The sequence below is a fragment of the Triturus cristatus genome, chromosome 9 (assembly GCF_964204655.1).
Source record: "Triturus cristatus chromosome 9, aTriCri1.1, whole genome shotgun sequence".
NCBI classification, from domain to species: domain Eukaryota; kingdom Metazoa; phylum Chordata; class Amphibia; order Caudata; family Salamandridae; genus Triturus; species Triturus cristatus.
In genome coordinates this window covers 772227216-772239984 of record NC_140592.1, presented here as the reverse complement: position 1 = coordinate 772239984, position 12769 = coordinate 772227216, and the positions used below count along the sequence as shown (strand labels likewise).

General features: G+C 46.7%; 1 protein-coding gene across 1 annotated transcript in view; it reads left to right on the top strand.

Moving 5' to 3' along the window:
- The window catches only part of NAA30 (N-alpha-acetyltransferase 30, NatC catalytic subunit), an 82576-nt gene that overhangs the window by 58802 nt on the left and 11005 nt on the right, over positions 1-12769 (top strand). The gene's annotated exons all lie outside the window — the stretch shown is intronic.

Genomic DNA, 12769 nt, shown 5'->3' with positions numbered 1-12769 from the left:
GGAAGATTAAGCAAGCTATTGTCCAGAGTCACATGGTGCTGGGCTAACCTCCCTCCGGCACCAGGGATTGAACCGCGAAACCCGGAGTCAGGCACCCTGGCTGCTGCGCCACACCTCTTCCACAGAGCATGGCATATTGAATGTTTCTCACGCCCCTTCTTTTTTACTGGATTGAAGATTTTATGATAATTGGCTATGGTGGTGCTCTGGTATTTTGTCAAGGTCCCAATGATTGGTCCGCTTGTTCCACCACCAATACTATTGATAGGTTTTCTCACCCAGAGAAATCAAGGAACATTATCTCAATGAAGTGTTACGTGCCCCCCATTGTTGGCTGTTTCTGGTTGCTTTGGCGGGATTGTGCTTCGGTCCCTTTTCATAGTTCATATTTTCTCCAACTCTGACTTAGAGTTGCTCTGCTGCTTAGCTTTGTTGCAGCATCATCCTCTGAAATGGAGCATTCTGCTAAGTCCTGTCAGCTGTGTTGCTTATTCAGTTGGTTTTTAGGTCTCGCCTACGCAGCGCACATGCGCTGCATAGGAAAAAGGACCTTTTGAAATCGATTGAGTTTGTGTCCCAAAAATGTGCACGCGTTGAATTGCTTTGAATGGCAGTGCGTGCACGTTTGGCGATTCCCTTGCTCGTCCTCTCACTGCACCCAGTCTCCTCCCTGCCTCGCCCACTTCCATCGCTTTTCCTCTTTCTTGTTTGATCTTTGAGCATGTGTAACCAAGATCCAAATTAATGAAAGCCATAAACTTTCATTTTAAACATCACGCACTAAATAAAATGAGCATTTATATTTGCTCCCTCTCTCCCGCCCCTCCTCCCTCCCCTCCCCGCCCCTCCCCTCCATGACGGCTAAGAAGTACATGGAAAACAAGGCACCTCGGGTTTCCATGGTAAGCAGAATGCTGTAAGTGCCCGAAAGTAATTATGAAATACGGCGCAGCGCTCAGCCAAGCAGATGGCTGGAAAATTGGAAATCCATTTCAGAGCCACTCTCTGGGTCCTAAAAAAGGGGTGTTGTGTCCTGCTTCCTGGCAGACTCTGATTAAATTAATGGAGAGGATTTAACTGTTTGTGTGAGTGAATAGCTGCAACACTGCCCATGGCAGCTATCGCCATACACAGCTGCAGCAATTGTATTTAGCCGTCATTTGAAATGTAGGGCAACAAGGCATTTAGCAGGTAGACTGGACATTAAGCAGGTGAAGACTTGATTTGACATTGCACTAATACAGTTAAAGAGGGCCTCCATATATGCAATGCTTGATTAAACGTTGCGGTTATTATTAGGTAGGGAGTTTTGCACACAGGACTGGCTGAAGATTGTGAGGGGGGTTCAATGATTGGGCAGGGTCTGGTAGTAATGATGAAAATGAACATTGCAGGGTCAGATGTGGAAATTTTCACCCACAAAGTCCGTAAAGTGGGAATCTTCTCAGTGAATAGGGTTAAGGTTTTTCACCTCTGTCGTGCCGTGCGGGTACACTGACTGATGCGGTGCTGCATATAAAAGACTCGAGCAACACAAGTTGGTTATCTCGCTCCAACCTTTTTTTATTTTATTTTTTTATTTTTTATTTTATTTTATAAAGTTTTATATAGCGCGAACCAGATCCCAAGGGGTATCTGAGCGCTTTACAAAAGGAAGAAAGGGAGAGTAGTATTCCAGGAACGATATCAAGTAAAAATGCCAACCAGTTGTAGTCACAAAAAATCACATACAAGTGATACACAACGAGAAGAGAGTGAGAATACAGCCCCAGTAACGATATCAGATAAGAATACCAAACAATTAAAGTCACAATAATCACAGACAGGTGGTACACAGCGAGTAATAAAATAAACACGTCAATAACAGGTTGCTACGGGGGCAAGCGTTACATCCGAAGGGGCAGAGAGTAGAAACACAGGATGGTAAAAAGGATGTAGTCTCAATCAACCCCTGTTAAATTAAGGTAAGAATTTTTTCATTAGGAATCTTTTGGCTTCAAGTTTGAAAGCAGTTCTTGATAATATTCTCCGCAAATCCGGTGGAAGAGAGTTCCAGATCTTTGGTGCAGCACCTCTGATTAGGCTCGACGACAAGTACTCTTTTTATTCATGATACGTGGTTTCAGGAGGAAGTTGTTAGCGCTTCTTGAAGCTCTCTCGCCACATGATAATTCAAGCTTTTGTGCTAGGTACCTGGGTGTGTTGTCGTGAAAGGCTTTGTGCGCTAGAACGATAATCTAACTGGATTCGGGCTTCGTAGGGCAACCATTTAAGAGACTTTAGGGCTGGGGAGAGGTGCTCATTTTGTTTGGTACCAGTAACTAGTCTGGCCGCAACGTTCAGTGCTGACCTCAGTGGAGCCAGGGTGTACTTGAGAAGGCCACAAAGCGTAGCGCTGCCATAATCTAGCCTCGGCAAGACCAGTGCTTGGACTGCTTGTTTGAAGTCATGTTGTGGAAGAAAGGGCTTGATATTTCTGAGTGTCCTCGTCAAGTGATTAGCTCCCTTACATACGTTGCTAATATGATTTTTCATATTCAGGTGCCTGTCTAAGGTGATTCCGAGGGAGTTGGCAGAGTCTATGATGAGAGGTGTGCAATTAAAAGCAGTGAGGTGAGTCAACCAAAGGTCTAGCTGGAAGGAGTGGTTCGGAGGAGAGATGAGAAAGAATTCTGTTTTGGAAGTGTTGAGCAGGAGGTGGTTCTCAGTTAACCAATTTTGAGTAGACGTTAAGGTAGAGTTGAGTGAAATGATGTTGTCCAGGGATGAGATTTTAAGGTAAAGTTGTGTCTCGTCAGCGTACATATGTAACGGAATGTTCATGTCATTTAGAGAATTAGCTAGAGGTTCCAAAAAGAGGTTGAAAAGGATAGGAGAGCGGGCTGGGTGAGGGAGTGGTTTGCCTTGACTCTTTGTGTTCTGTGGTGGAGGAAGGAGGAGAACCATTGTAGCACCAGACCCGAGAATCCCATCCTGTTCTTCAGAGTGGAAATGAGGTTGTCGTGATTAACCGTGTCGAATGCAGAGGAAAGATCAAGGAGGATCAAGAGGCAGGAGCCATTTTGATCGAGTATATTTAATATGTCGTCAATAACGTGTGTGAGTGCCGATTCTGTGCTGTGCCCCTTCCGAAAGACTGATTGATGTTGGTTAAGGAGTTGGAAATTCTCCATGTGAGCACAAAGTTGGCATTGTTCACATTTTTCGAGTAGTTTAGAGTGGGGATGTTAGATATGGGGCGGAAATTATTGAGGTCAGAATTCTCTGCGGTTGTTTTTTTTTAAATATGGGTGATACCTGCGCTGCTTTTAGACAGTCTGGGATCGTGCCTTGGGATAGAGAAGCGTTTACTATCCTTGTCCATGTTTGGATGAGAGCATTCTTGATCTCTTTGAAGATGGTCGGGGGCAATGGGTCACTGAAGTGGTTGGATGGATTGATGTTCTGAAGAATCCTGTGGATGTATTTTTCACTGAATAGGGTAAAGGTAGTGTTCCATGAGGCCTTGTTCTTGATGATCAGGTTTGTGAGATTGGGCTTATCTATGACAAAAGGTGGTGCGGACCCAGAAGCTGGCAGTAGAGCCTTCTTGGAGGCAAGTTCACTGGAGATGAATCTCGATTTCTCAATGAAGAAAGCAGAAAAATCATCACCAGACGGTGGGCTGGCATTGGAGACAGAGTGATTTGTACCCGAAATAAATTGTTGTTTCACCAGTTCGAAGAGTTTCTTGGAGCGATTAGCGGCTTGATCAAGTTGTTGTCTGAAGTAATCTGCCTTAGCGCACTTGATTTGCTTGTTATGTGCCAGAGAGGCGGCCTCTTTATGTATACTTTATCCTGACACTCGTCGTGGTGGGACCAATGCTAGCTCGGAGCCCAGCAGTGCCAATGCAACTTCAGGGGGTCGGGAGGGGGGGAGAGGATGTGGTCTGACGGCCTTTGGTGCTAGAAACCAAGGTTCGAGCCTCGGGCTTGCGTCCAAATCCTGTGATTATGGGCAAATCCCTTAATCTCCTCCTGCCTACCAAAAAGACTAGCATTGGCATAGCCAATAGGTCTCGCCTTTGGGGCCTTATAAGTATTTAGTTATGCAGCACAATATCCTTACTGCAACAACATTAACTGTTGCATAGCTAAACACTTATAAGGTCCCAAAAGCGAGACCTATTGGCTATGCCAATGCTTGTTCATATTGTGGATCTTCCAAGTAAATTAGTCTATCTGGGTGTCAATTAGTGCCACGATCCCTTCTATATCCAGGAGGATTGTACAGACATCAACTTCATCCTCTGTTTATACCCAAAGTGACCCTCTAGATCACAATCTTGTTCCTGGGACCGGAATGGTTTCTTGACACCATCATATGTAAGTTCGGATTGCCTACCATCTGTTTTCCCCATTATGTTTGTTTGGGTGCAGTTTGTTGTGAATTAAAGTGATGACTGCTTCAACCAGTGTGGCCTAGATGCACTCCTAGGCTTCAGGATTACTTTGTAATGTAGTCCGATTAGTCTCACAGTATGAGCAGTAATCGCCACCAAAAGGACCAAGTGGGCAACTCAGACAAGAGAGGTACATCTGCCCTGGTCCCCACAGCTGTGATAGGTGCTTGTGGCACAGTTCACAATTGAAGCAGTTGATTAGCTCTGCCAAGAGGGCATCTGTATGCACGTTTTTGCATTTACTGTGGGTGACAATATGGTCTGGTAAGGGAATTTGGAGCACCCGGACCCCACCCCAAAGTCACAGGTCACAGATTGCTAAGTCAGACAGTTTCTTAATATTAATCAGCACAACAAACAAGCATTTACAATGCAATGGTCTCGGCATTGTTAAAGTTAGAGCTATTAGCATTGCTCATGACATTATTTTTGTTTTTGTTTTTAAAACATTTAAAGAAACTGCATTGTTATTTACAATGTCAATAGCTTAATCTATCTCAAATGCGAGACCTATTGCATTTGCACCCACACACAGAGCCACACACACAAAGCCACCCACCCACACAGAGCCACCCACACAGAGCTATTCACATAGAGCAACCCACACACAAATAGGGCCACCCACACAGAGCCACCTACACACACAGAGAGAACTGCAGTTGCACGCAAATAACGTTTTCATTTTTTTAGCCAGTGGATTAATTCCTGAGAAATTATACTGTACCAGATATCTGAGATCTGCCGGGGGCGTTCCAGTTTTTCAATTTCTAACCGGCAAATTTTAGTAAAAGTGCCTTAACGTTCTGGTTTTTAAAGAGAATTTACGAAGCACAACGCGAAACTAGTTTTCATCTGCACCTGTGCAGGATTAGCTAGCTGCACTGACCAAGAAGCAATTTAAGTCACGCGAAGTCTGACAGGCAAAGTTGCATTTCATACTCCATGTTATTACCACAAATGACCTGTCATGGCAACTTAGTACCTTTCAGTCGTGAGTGTTCTGTGCAGAACAAATCTCTTTAGCTCAGGTGGAATCAGTGGCATACATTACTTATACAGTATTCCTACTTCTATATCAGTGGTGTGTGTCGGTTTTTGGCTTCAAAAATCTGGTAACGCGTACGGGGACAGAAATCTTACCCATGCAGGTTATAAAATATTTGATAAGCAGGAGCATCAACCACATAATTTGCGTTACAGAATTGAAATTCGTAGCCCACAGATATTCACAAATCTTTGGAATAAGTGCATTGAGCTGTTCTACTTTGACTGATACCAGTGACACAGAGATCTCTACAGAAGTTGCGAGAAACGCAGACATGCCAACCCTCCCAATTCAAGTGGGAGACTACCGATTTCAAGGCTAGTCTCAAATTGTGTGATACTAGGCAAATATTTTATTGTATAGAACCACCTTTTTCTTCAGTATTGCATATGTAAGCCCCTTCAAATAGACAAGTTCTAATGCTGTCATCATGGTATCATTCCACCTCGACACTTGTAACATGGCTACAGTAATAGAGGGACCTCGGGACAGCAGTGTTCCAGTTCTTTATTTAACGTACAAATCGACAATGACTGGAAAACTGGTGTCCTGTTGCCACGGCGTCATCTCGACACCCAGCGGGGTGACCCAGTCCAGACATTTCAGTTTGTTGCTGCAACTGACGCGTTGGTCCACCTGCCCCTTCAGCATTCCATAGTATAAGCGTTCCTCGCATACCCAGCATGTCCAAGACTTACCTGTTCTGCAGCCCAGAGCGCGCGGGAAGTGAGGGAATGGGCGGGAACTCTGGCTGGTTCGGAACTGCTAATTCCTCAAACCTTTTGCCCTGTCTGGATCGAAGACCTTGGAGCCGAGGATTGCACCAAGTGTGTCACATGGGATGTTAAGAAACGCAGGCTCAGCAGAGGGGGCAATGGCAATTGAAATGGTGATACCAAGACTCAGAACCGTGCCAATGATGACGACATTTACAGGGGGATCTTGCAATGCACAGCAAGCTCAACTACCCTACCTCTCTGCAAGCAGCTGTCTTCAGGCTAGAGCGGCGTCACGTGCAGTACTCCAGGCATCGACGAGAAGAAAAGCCCAACCGCCGTTAGAAAGAGGCCCGAGAGAACCCGAGATTACCAATGAACGTGGATAGTACTCCGATTGATATTTCCCAAGAAATAGGTACCGCGTGCGTTCGTATGCGCGGGGTATGTATTGAGAGTGGTACATAGCGGGGAAAATACTAAATACTGAAAATCCTAAAATGTAAAACACTGGTTACATTTAATACTTCTAGAATGCTTATCGTTTAACGCCATCAATGTGTAAATCAAACACATGAATCTGTTCGAGTTAATGTGTGTATGTTTGCTGCAGAGCAGGAAAGTGTTTTACCACAATTACAAGTGACGTAATTGTATTCATGACTTGCTCGCCAACCAGTTAATGGATAGTTACTCCATTCAAAGATGGCCGCCGCTTACTGCAGGGGAGTGGCGGCCTCATCCTAATGATTTACAAACGTTCTCTGGCAGAAATGCTAAGCGGTGGTTTTCAGGGAATGATGCATCCGCCCGTAGGGCTGTGGGTGGTCTAGTAAGACGCAATATAACACCCGAAAATTAGGACTTCAGTGCCTACTTGCTTTTCTCTTGGTCGGCCGGTTTGATGGAATGCTTAAACAAACGTTGGCAAAGGAAACAGGTCTCACATAGAGTGGGTGACCCGTCTTTCTCCGAGGTCAAGCAAAAATGCCTCGAAGAAGCGCAGCGTCATTTTTGGATTCGGGGGCGTGTTTTTCTTTCTCTCCTCTTGCCATTGGCTGGAATGTTTACATTCCAGAGGAGAGAAAGAAAGTAAAAAACACGCCCCCGAATCCGAAAAAGACTGGGCTTAAATGGGCAGACGCCCCTCTCCTCCAATGGCTGGCCTCCGTTTAGGTAGCCAGCCAATGGAGAAGAGGGGCGGGTTCAAGCACCTACTAGAAAACATTAAATCTCGCCAAGCGAGACTGCGCAAGCAACCTTCGTTAGCCGAGACCTAAAAAGGGTATGGGGCTAAGCACCCCAGGCCTCACCCGCAATTTCCAAAGGTGTGCTGCACCCAATTGCTGCTCGCGTGCTGTACCTCTACTGGGGCCCACAGACTCACCGCTTGTTTGCGTGCACAGGCCAATCAATCCCCAGTATTAGTCTTCACTTCACAGCCGCGGCTTGAGGCAACATAGTGTGGCGTGTACCATCTCTGGTGCGTCATAAGGGCCGGCAGTACTGATGCAACAAATCCCCTGCTCAACAGAATCCACGCCCCTAAACAAGAGAAACAAAAAAATAACAAGCTGTATTTCTTGATTGACACTATGTTTCTAAGAGGCTAGCAAAATGAGGTGAACGTGTTTTACGTTTTTATTGCAAAATGAGTTTTCCATATGCAGAAATTAAACCTGATTCAAAGGTAGATATAAGAAGGATTTGTTATGCCTCAATGGTCTATTTTATATTGTGGCGCTTCTCCAGGGCACTAGCTACTCCAACTTATAGTCCTTCCTAAATTCTAGATTTTTGGTTCAAATCATTCTTGAATGGTTAGCTGATACTTTTAAGCATCCATACTAACCTTACAGCCATTACAGTATTACCGTCATCTAAACATTATATATGAACCTACCACATTGGAATGTTTCACAGTACTTATGTTCAGGATTAAGGAGGGATCCCATGTAACATTGTATCAACTGCATGTCCAAGTGTTTGCGGCACATTTATATTCGAATGGTGCAAGTCTTCAACAGTGAGATATTTATTCTAACGAAAAAAAGTTGGATGCCGATCTCCAGTGCGATCGGACAGCTATTCAAGCCTTGCTCCGTATGTGTATTGGGAAAGACGATAACTCTGTTTAGATGTACTATATGCGGTCTTCTGTTGCCACAGAAAGCTGCAAGTGTTGTATAAACATGGCCTTCAGGGAAACTTGTGGCATCATTTTCAGGAAGAGACACTGTTTTGGATTTCTTCTCTAAAGAGAACAGCCTATTGCCCCACCATTGACCCAAAAGTAAGCAATGCCTACCTGTTAAAACTTATAACACTGATAGATAGGGAACCAATTTTTTGTAAGACACCCTTCAAGCTTGCCAGTTATGTCCCTCTTAATTCATGAGCAGCTATTCCATTTTTCTCACTGTTGAACCCTTGTGGTTATGAGTGAATCCCGGGGAGCATCCCTTTGAAATGCACTCCTTTTGGCAGATATGTTTTACTGCTTAGATGACCACAAATAATCAGTGATAACAGCTTGCTTGACAAATGCAGCATCATCTGTTTCCTTCGGCAAGCAGGCATCTCATTCTAGTTTGCATGAATGTATGCCCTATGTCTTTATAAGTGTGTCCCTTTACCATTGTCATTTTGAAGGTCATCTCCCCCATGAAAACAGTTCTTCTTGCAAGTGCATCACTTTTGTGCTAATGTCTTTTATGAACTTTAGATTTAACAAAAGTTGTCAGTATGCTTGATACACTACTTGTACATGGCACCTCTTGCACGGTGGCCTTCAAAATATACTTTGCCATGGTTGACCAAAGCTTTATGTGGTTCCCCAAAAATTATTTCTCATTGGCTTCACCTGAGGGGAAGGCATACCTCCCTGATAAACACACAGCCTGCATAGTAACTGTACAGTTGCCACAAGCTAGAAATAAGTTCCCTACCCGTGTTTGCCCCCCCTGATGCTTTTGGAATACTGGTACATGAAACTTGTTACTCTAACTCCCAAGATGCCTCCCCTTAAAGGGCAAGATATTGCAGATCATACAGTGATAGGTACTGTAACATTTGCACAGGACTTTGCTTAGTAGATTCCTCTCTTGGCTTTGGTTGGCCCACTATTCCTATCCTCTCCCCTCCCTCTAGACAAATTTAATCCATATGTAATTCACCATACCTTCCATTGGATATGGGTCAGTGGGCTGCAAAAAAACAGTTTAGAGGGAAGAAAAGTTGTATTTGATTGAGACTATTAGTTATAGATTCCTTACCATAGAACTTCCCCCCCCCCCCTCCCTCACCCCCCGGGCATCAGTCTGGATCCAGAGATTTTTCCACAGCAGTACCCCTGTGCATCAGTAGGTGGCGTTGGTCAGCTCTGCATCCGTCGTCTGTGACCTGGGTACCGGGATGATCATGCGGAACCTATATAGACGCCACCCATGCGTGCTGACGTCAGTTCTTTCTTTTTCCGCACCAGCCTAAGCGCAGCTTCGGAGAAAGATACCCTGTAGCCACTTTTTTGCTAGCCTTTTTCGACTTTTGTCGACTTCTTTTTCGAATCTTGGAACTCCTGGTGCTTCAAGGATGTCCCAGCTTAAGGCAGGCTTCAAGCCCTGCGGCTCCTGCCATGGGATGATGTCTGTGACGGATCAGCAGCTCGTGTGCCTCTGGTGCCTGGAGCGCAACCACGTCCCAAATTGTGCTCCGAGTGCTGGGCCATGAATCGGAAGGCTTTGCGGGAAAGCTCCTGAAAGCTGTTGGAGACCCGGCACTCAGCTCTGCGGCACTCCAGTTTGAGAGGAACGACCAGAGAACAGTCGCAGAGCTCGCACTCCTCATCGCATTCCAACGTGTGGGGGAGTTCGGGTAAGCACAAGAAGTTGGAGAGGCACAGGCATTCTTCGACTTCACCCTGTTGGTCGGCTGACGCAACGCGGGACTCTGAGCGACGTCGCTCAAGGCTCCTTCCCCAGAGCCTCCTTCACAGAAGACTCCACGCCTCCCCGCCGGAGCGTCTCCTGCCCAGTTCTGCAAGTTTTATCAGGCCGTGTACCTCATTTATGGTGAGCCCGCTCCGCTAGTGCACCTTCGGGCCATGCGGTGTCGGTTTGGGGCACTAGGCCTTTGACGCCAGTGGCTTTATCCCCGACTCCGGAGGGCCTCTCTGGATCCGTCCTCAAGTCCGGACTGATGCCGGTCGATCTTACCCGACCTCACCCGCGACGACGCGCCTACAGTCCACCGTACTCCCGGTCAGTGTCGACCCCAACCTCGTCCCCAACGTGGACACTGAGCCGGATCTACGTCGAACGACGTCGGTAGGGACTTTTGTCCCTGGTGTGGATTTTGTGCCAAGAGGTGGTGAGGAGGAATAGGGACAGCGGAACTCTTTAACTGACCGGCTTGAAGAATCTATGGACTGGCGGATGGACCTGGGGGAGTCCAGTAGTTTGGACACCTCCCCTGACACTGGCTTACTTTCTCTCCCTAATGTGGCTACGGAGGAGGGAGCTTCCTACGCCTTCCTACGCCGTGTTCTTGGCCTTGGGCCACATTCGGTGGTAGTCGGGACTAATCTCCTGACAGAGATGCTTTAGCCTGCCCTTCAATGAAGCCATCACCGATGTCCTTTTGTGCACTTGGTCCAAACCCAGCACAGGGGCTCCTGTGGACAGGACAATTGCCCGCCACCACCTAGCTCCAGGCAACCCAGCGTTTCTCACGCAGCATCCCTCCCCTTTCAGCCCTGGACCCAGGCGACTGGGTGGTAGTGTTAGGCATTTCCATATCCCCGTCCTGCATGCCCACAGACGTTATTTGCTGTTCATGGTGAACCACGATCACTTTCAATTTAGCGTGCTTCCCTTTCGCCTTACCAGTACTCCTCGGCTGTTCACAAAGGTGATGTTGGTGGTTGCTGCTCATCTTTGCAGATCAGGGTTTCCAGTCTTCCTCCATCTCGACGATTGGCTGTTGAATGCAAGCTCACCACAGGCTGTCATCTCCCATCTCCAGACTATGGCAGACCTCCTGCACTCGCTGGGGCTCACTATCATCGTGCTGAAGTCACACCTGACTCCCTCAGATGCTTCCTTTCATTGTGGTGATTTTCGGCACTCCAGGGATGGGGCGTCCACCTGGGAGGGGCGGAGATCATAGGTGTCTGGTCTCCAACGGAGTCCGGTCTCCTCTTCAACCTTGTGGAGCTCTGGGCGATCACACTGGTACTAAAGGCATTCCTTCCCTCTCTCAAAGGAGAAGTGGTGCAGGTGTTCACGCACACCACCACGCCATGTGGTACTGCAACAAGCTGGGCGGGTGGGGTTCTGGACCCTTTGTCCACCTCTGGACATGGCTAGAACACCTGGCGGGTTCTCTGAACGCCAGAGCGTACAAACTCAGCAGTTGGTGCTTGGTCGATCACGAATGGCGTCCCCATCCGGAAGTGGCGCATGGTCTCTTTCAGCAGCGGGGAAAGACTTGGTGAGATCTGTTTGCCTTAGAAGAAAACGCACAATAGCAGCATTGAGCGTTGGTGTTTCCAAGGCTTTGCTCGGCAACGTTTTTCGGCGCGAGTGGCGATTCGGCCTCCTTTCCGCCTATACTACTTCTGCCCAGAGTGCTCAAGAAGAACAAGCATGACTAGGCTCAAGTCATTCTTGTGTCTTCAGATCGGGCACAAAGTCTGGTATTCCAACCTTCTGGCATGGCCAGCGATCCTCTGATTAGACATTCCCTTCAGGAGGATCTTCTGTCGCAACAACAGGAAACGGTTCTTCACCCGAACCTGTCCAGCCTCTCGTTGTGTAGAGATTGAGTAGCGGCAGTTGACAACTTTCAGCCTTCCACCGAAGTCTGTGATGTCACCCTGACAGCCAGCATCCCTCCACTAAAACAGTATACACCTGTAGATAGAACACATTTGTGGCATAGTACGCAACAAAGACTGATGATCTCTTGTACATACTTTCTTTGGCTCAGCAGGGCTCTGCTTTGGGCACCCTTAAGGGTTATCTTGCAGCTATCTCTACCTTTCTGAAACTTCCAAATCTACCTTCCTTATTCAAGTCTCCCATTGTAAATAGTTTCTTCAAGGGTCTTATTCACTTGTTTCCTCCGTCCTCTCATAATACCCCAATGGGATTTGAATTTAGTCTTGATCTTTCTTTGTGTGCTCCTTTAAGCCTCTTCATAATTGCCCTCTCAGACTTCTCATTATTAAAACTACTTTCCTTAGTACCGTTACCTCTGCTAGCAGAATTAGCGATCTTCAGGCTCTATCTTCCAAGCCTCCTTATCTGTCTGTCCATCCGGATAAAGTGGTGCTTCAAACTAAAGCTTTGTTCCTTCCTAAAGTAGTTACTCCCTTTCATGTGGGACAATCCATGACAGCCCACCCTGTAGCCGCCCCCGCATCCTTCCAAGGAAGAGGAGAGGCTCCACCGTCTGGACCCAAAACGTGCTTTATGCTTTTTTATCTTGATCGTATCAAAGACTTCTAGTTGGATGATCAACTCTTTATTGGCTATGTGGGTGCCAAAAAAGGTCAGGCTGTGC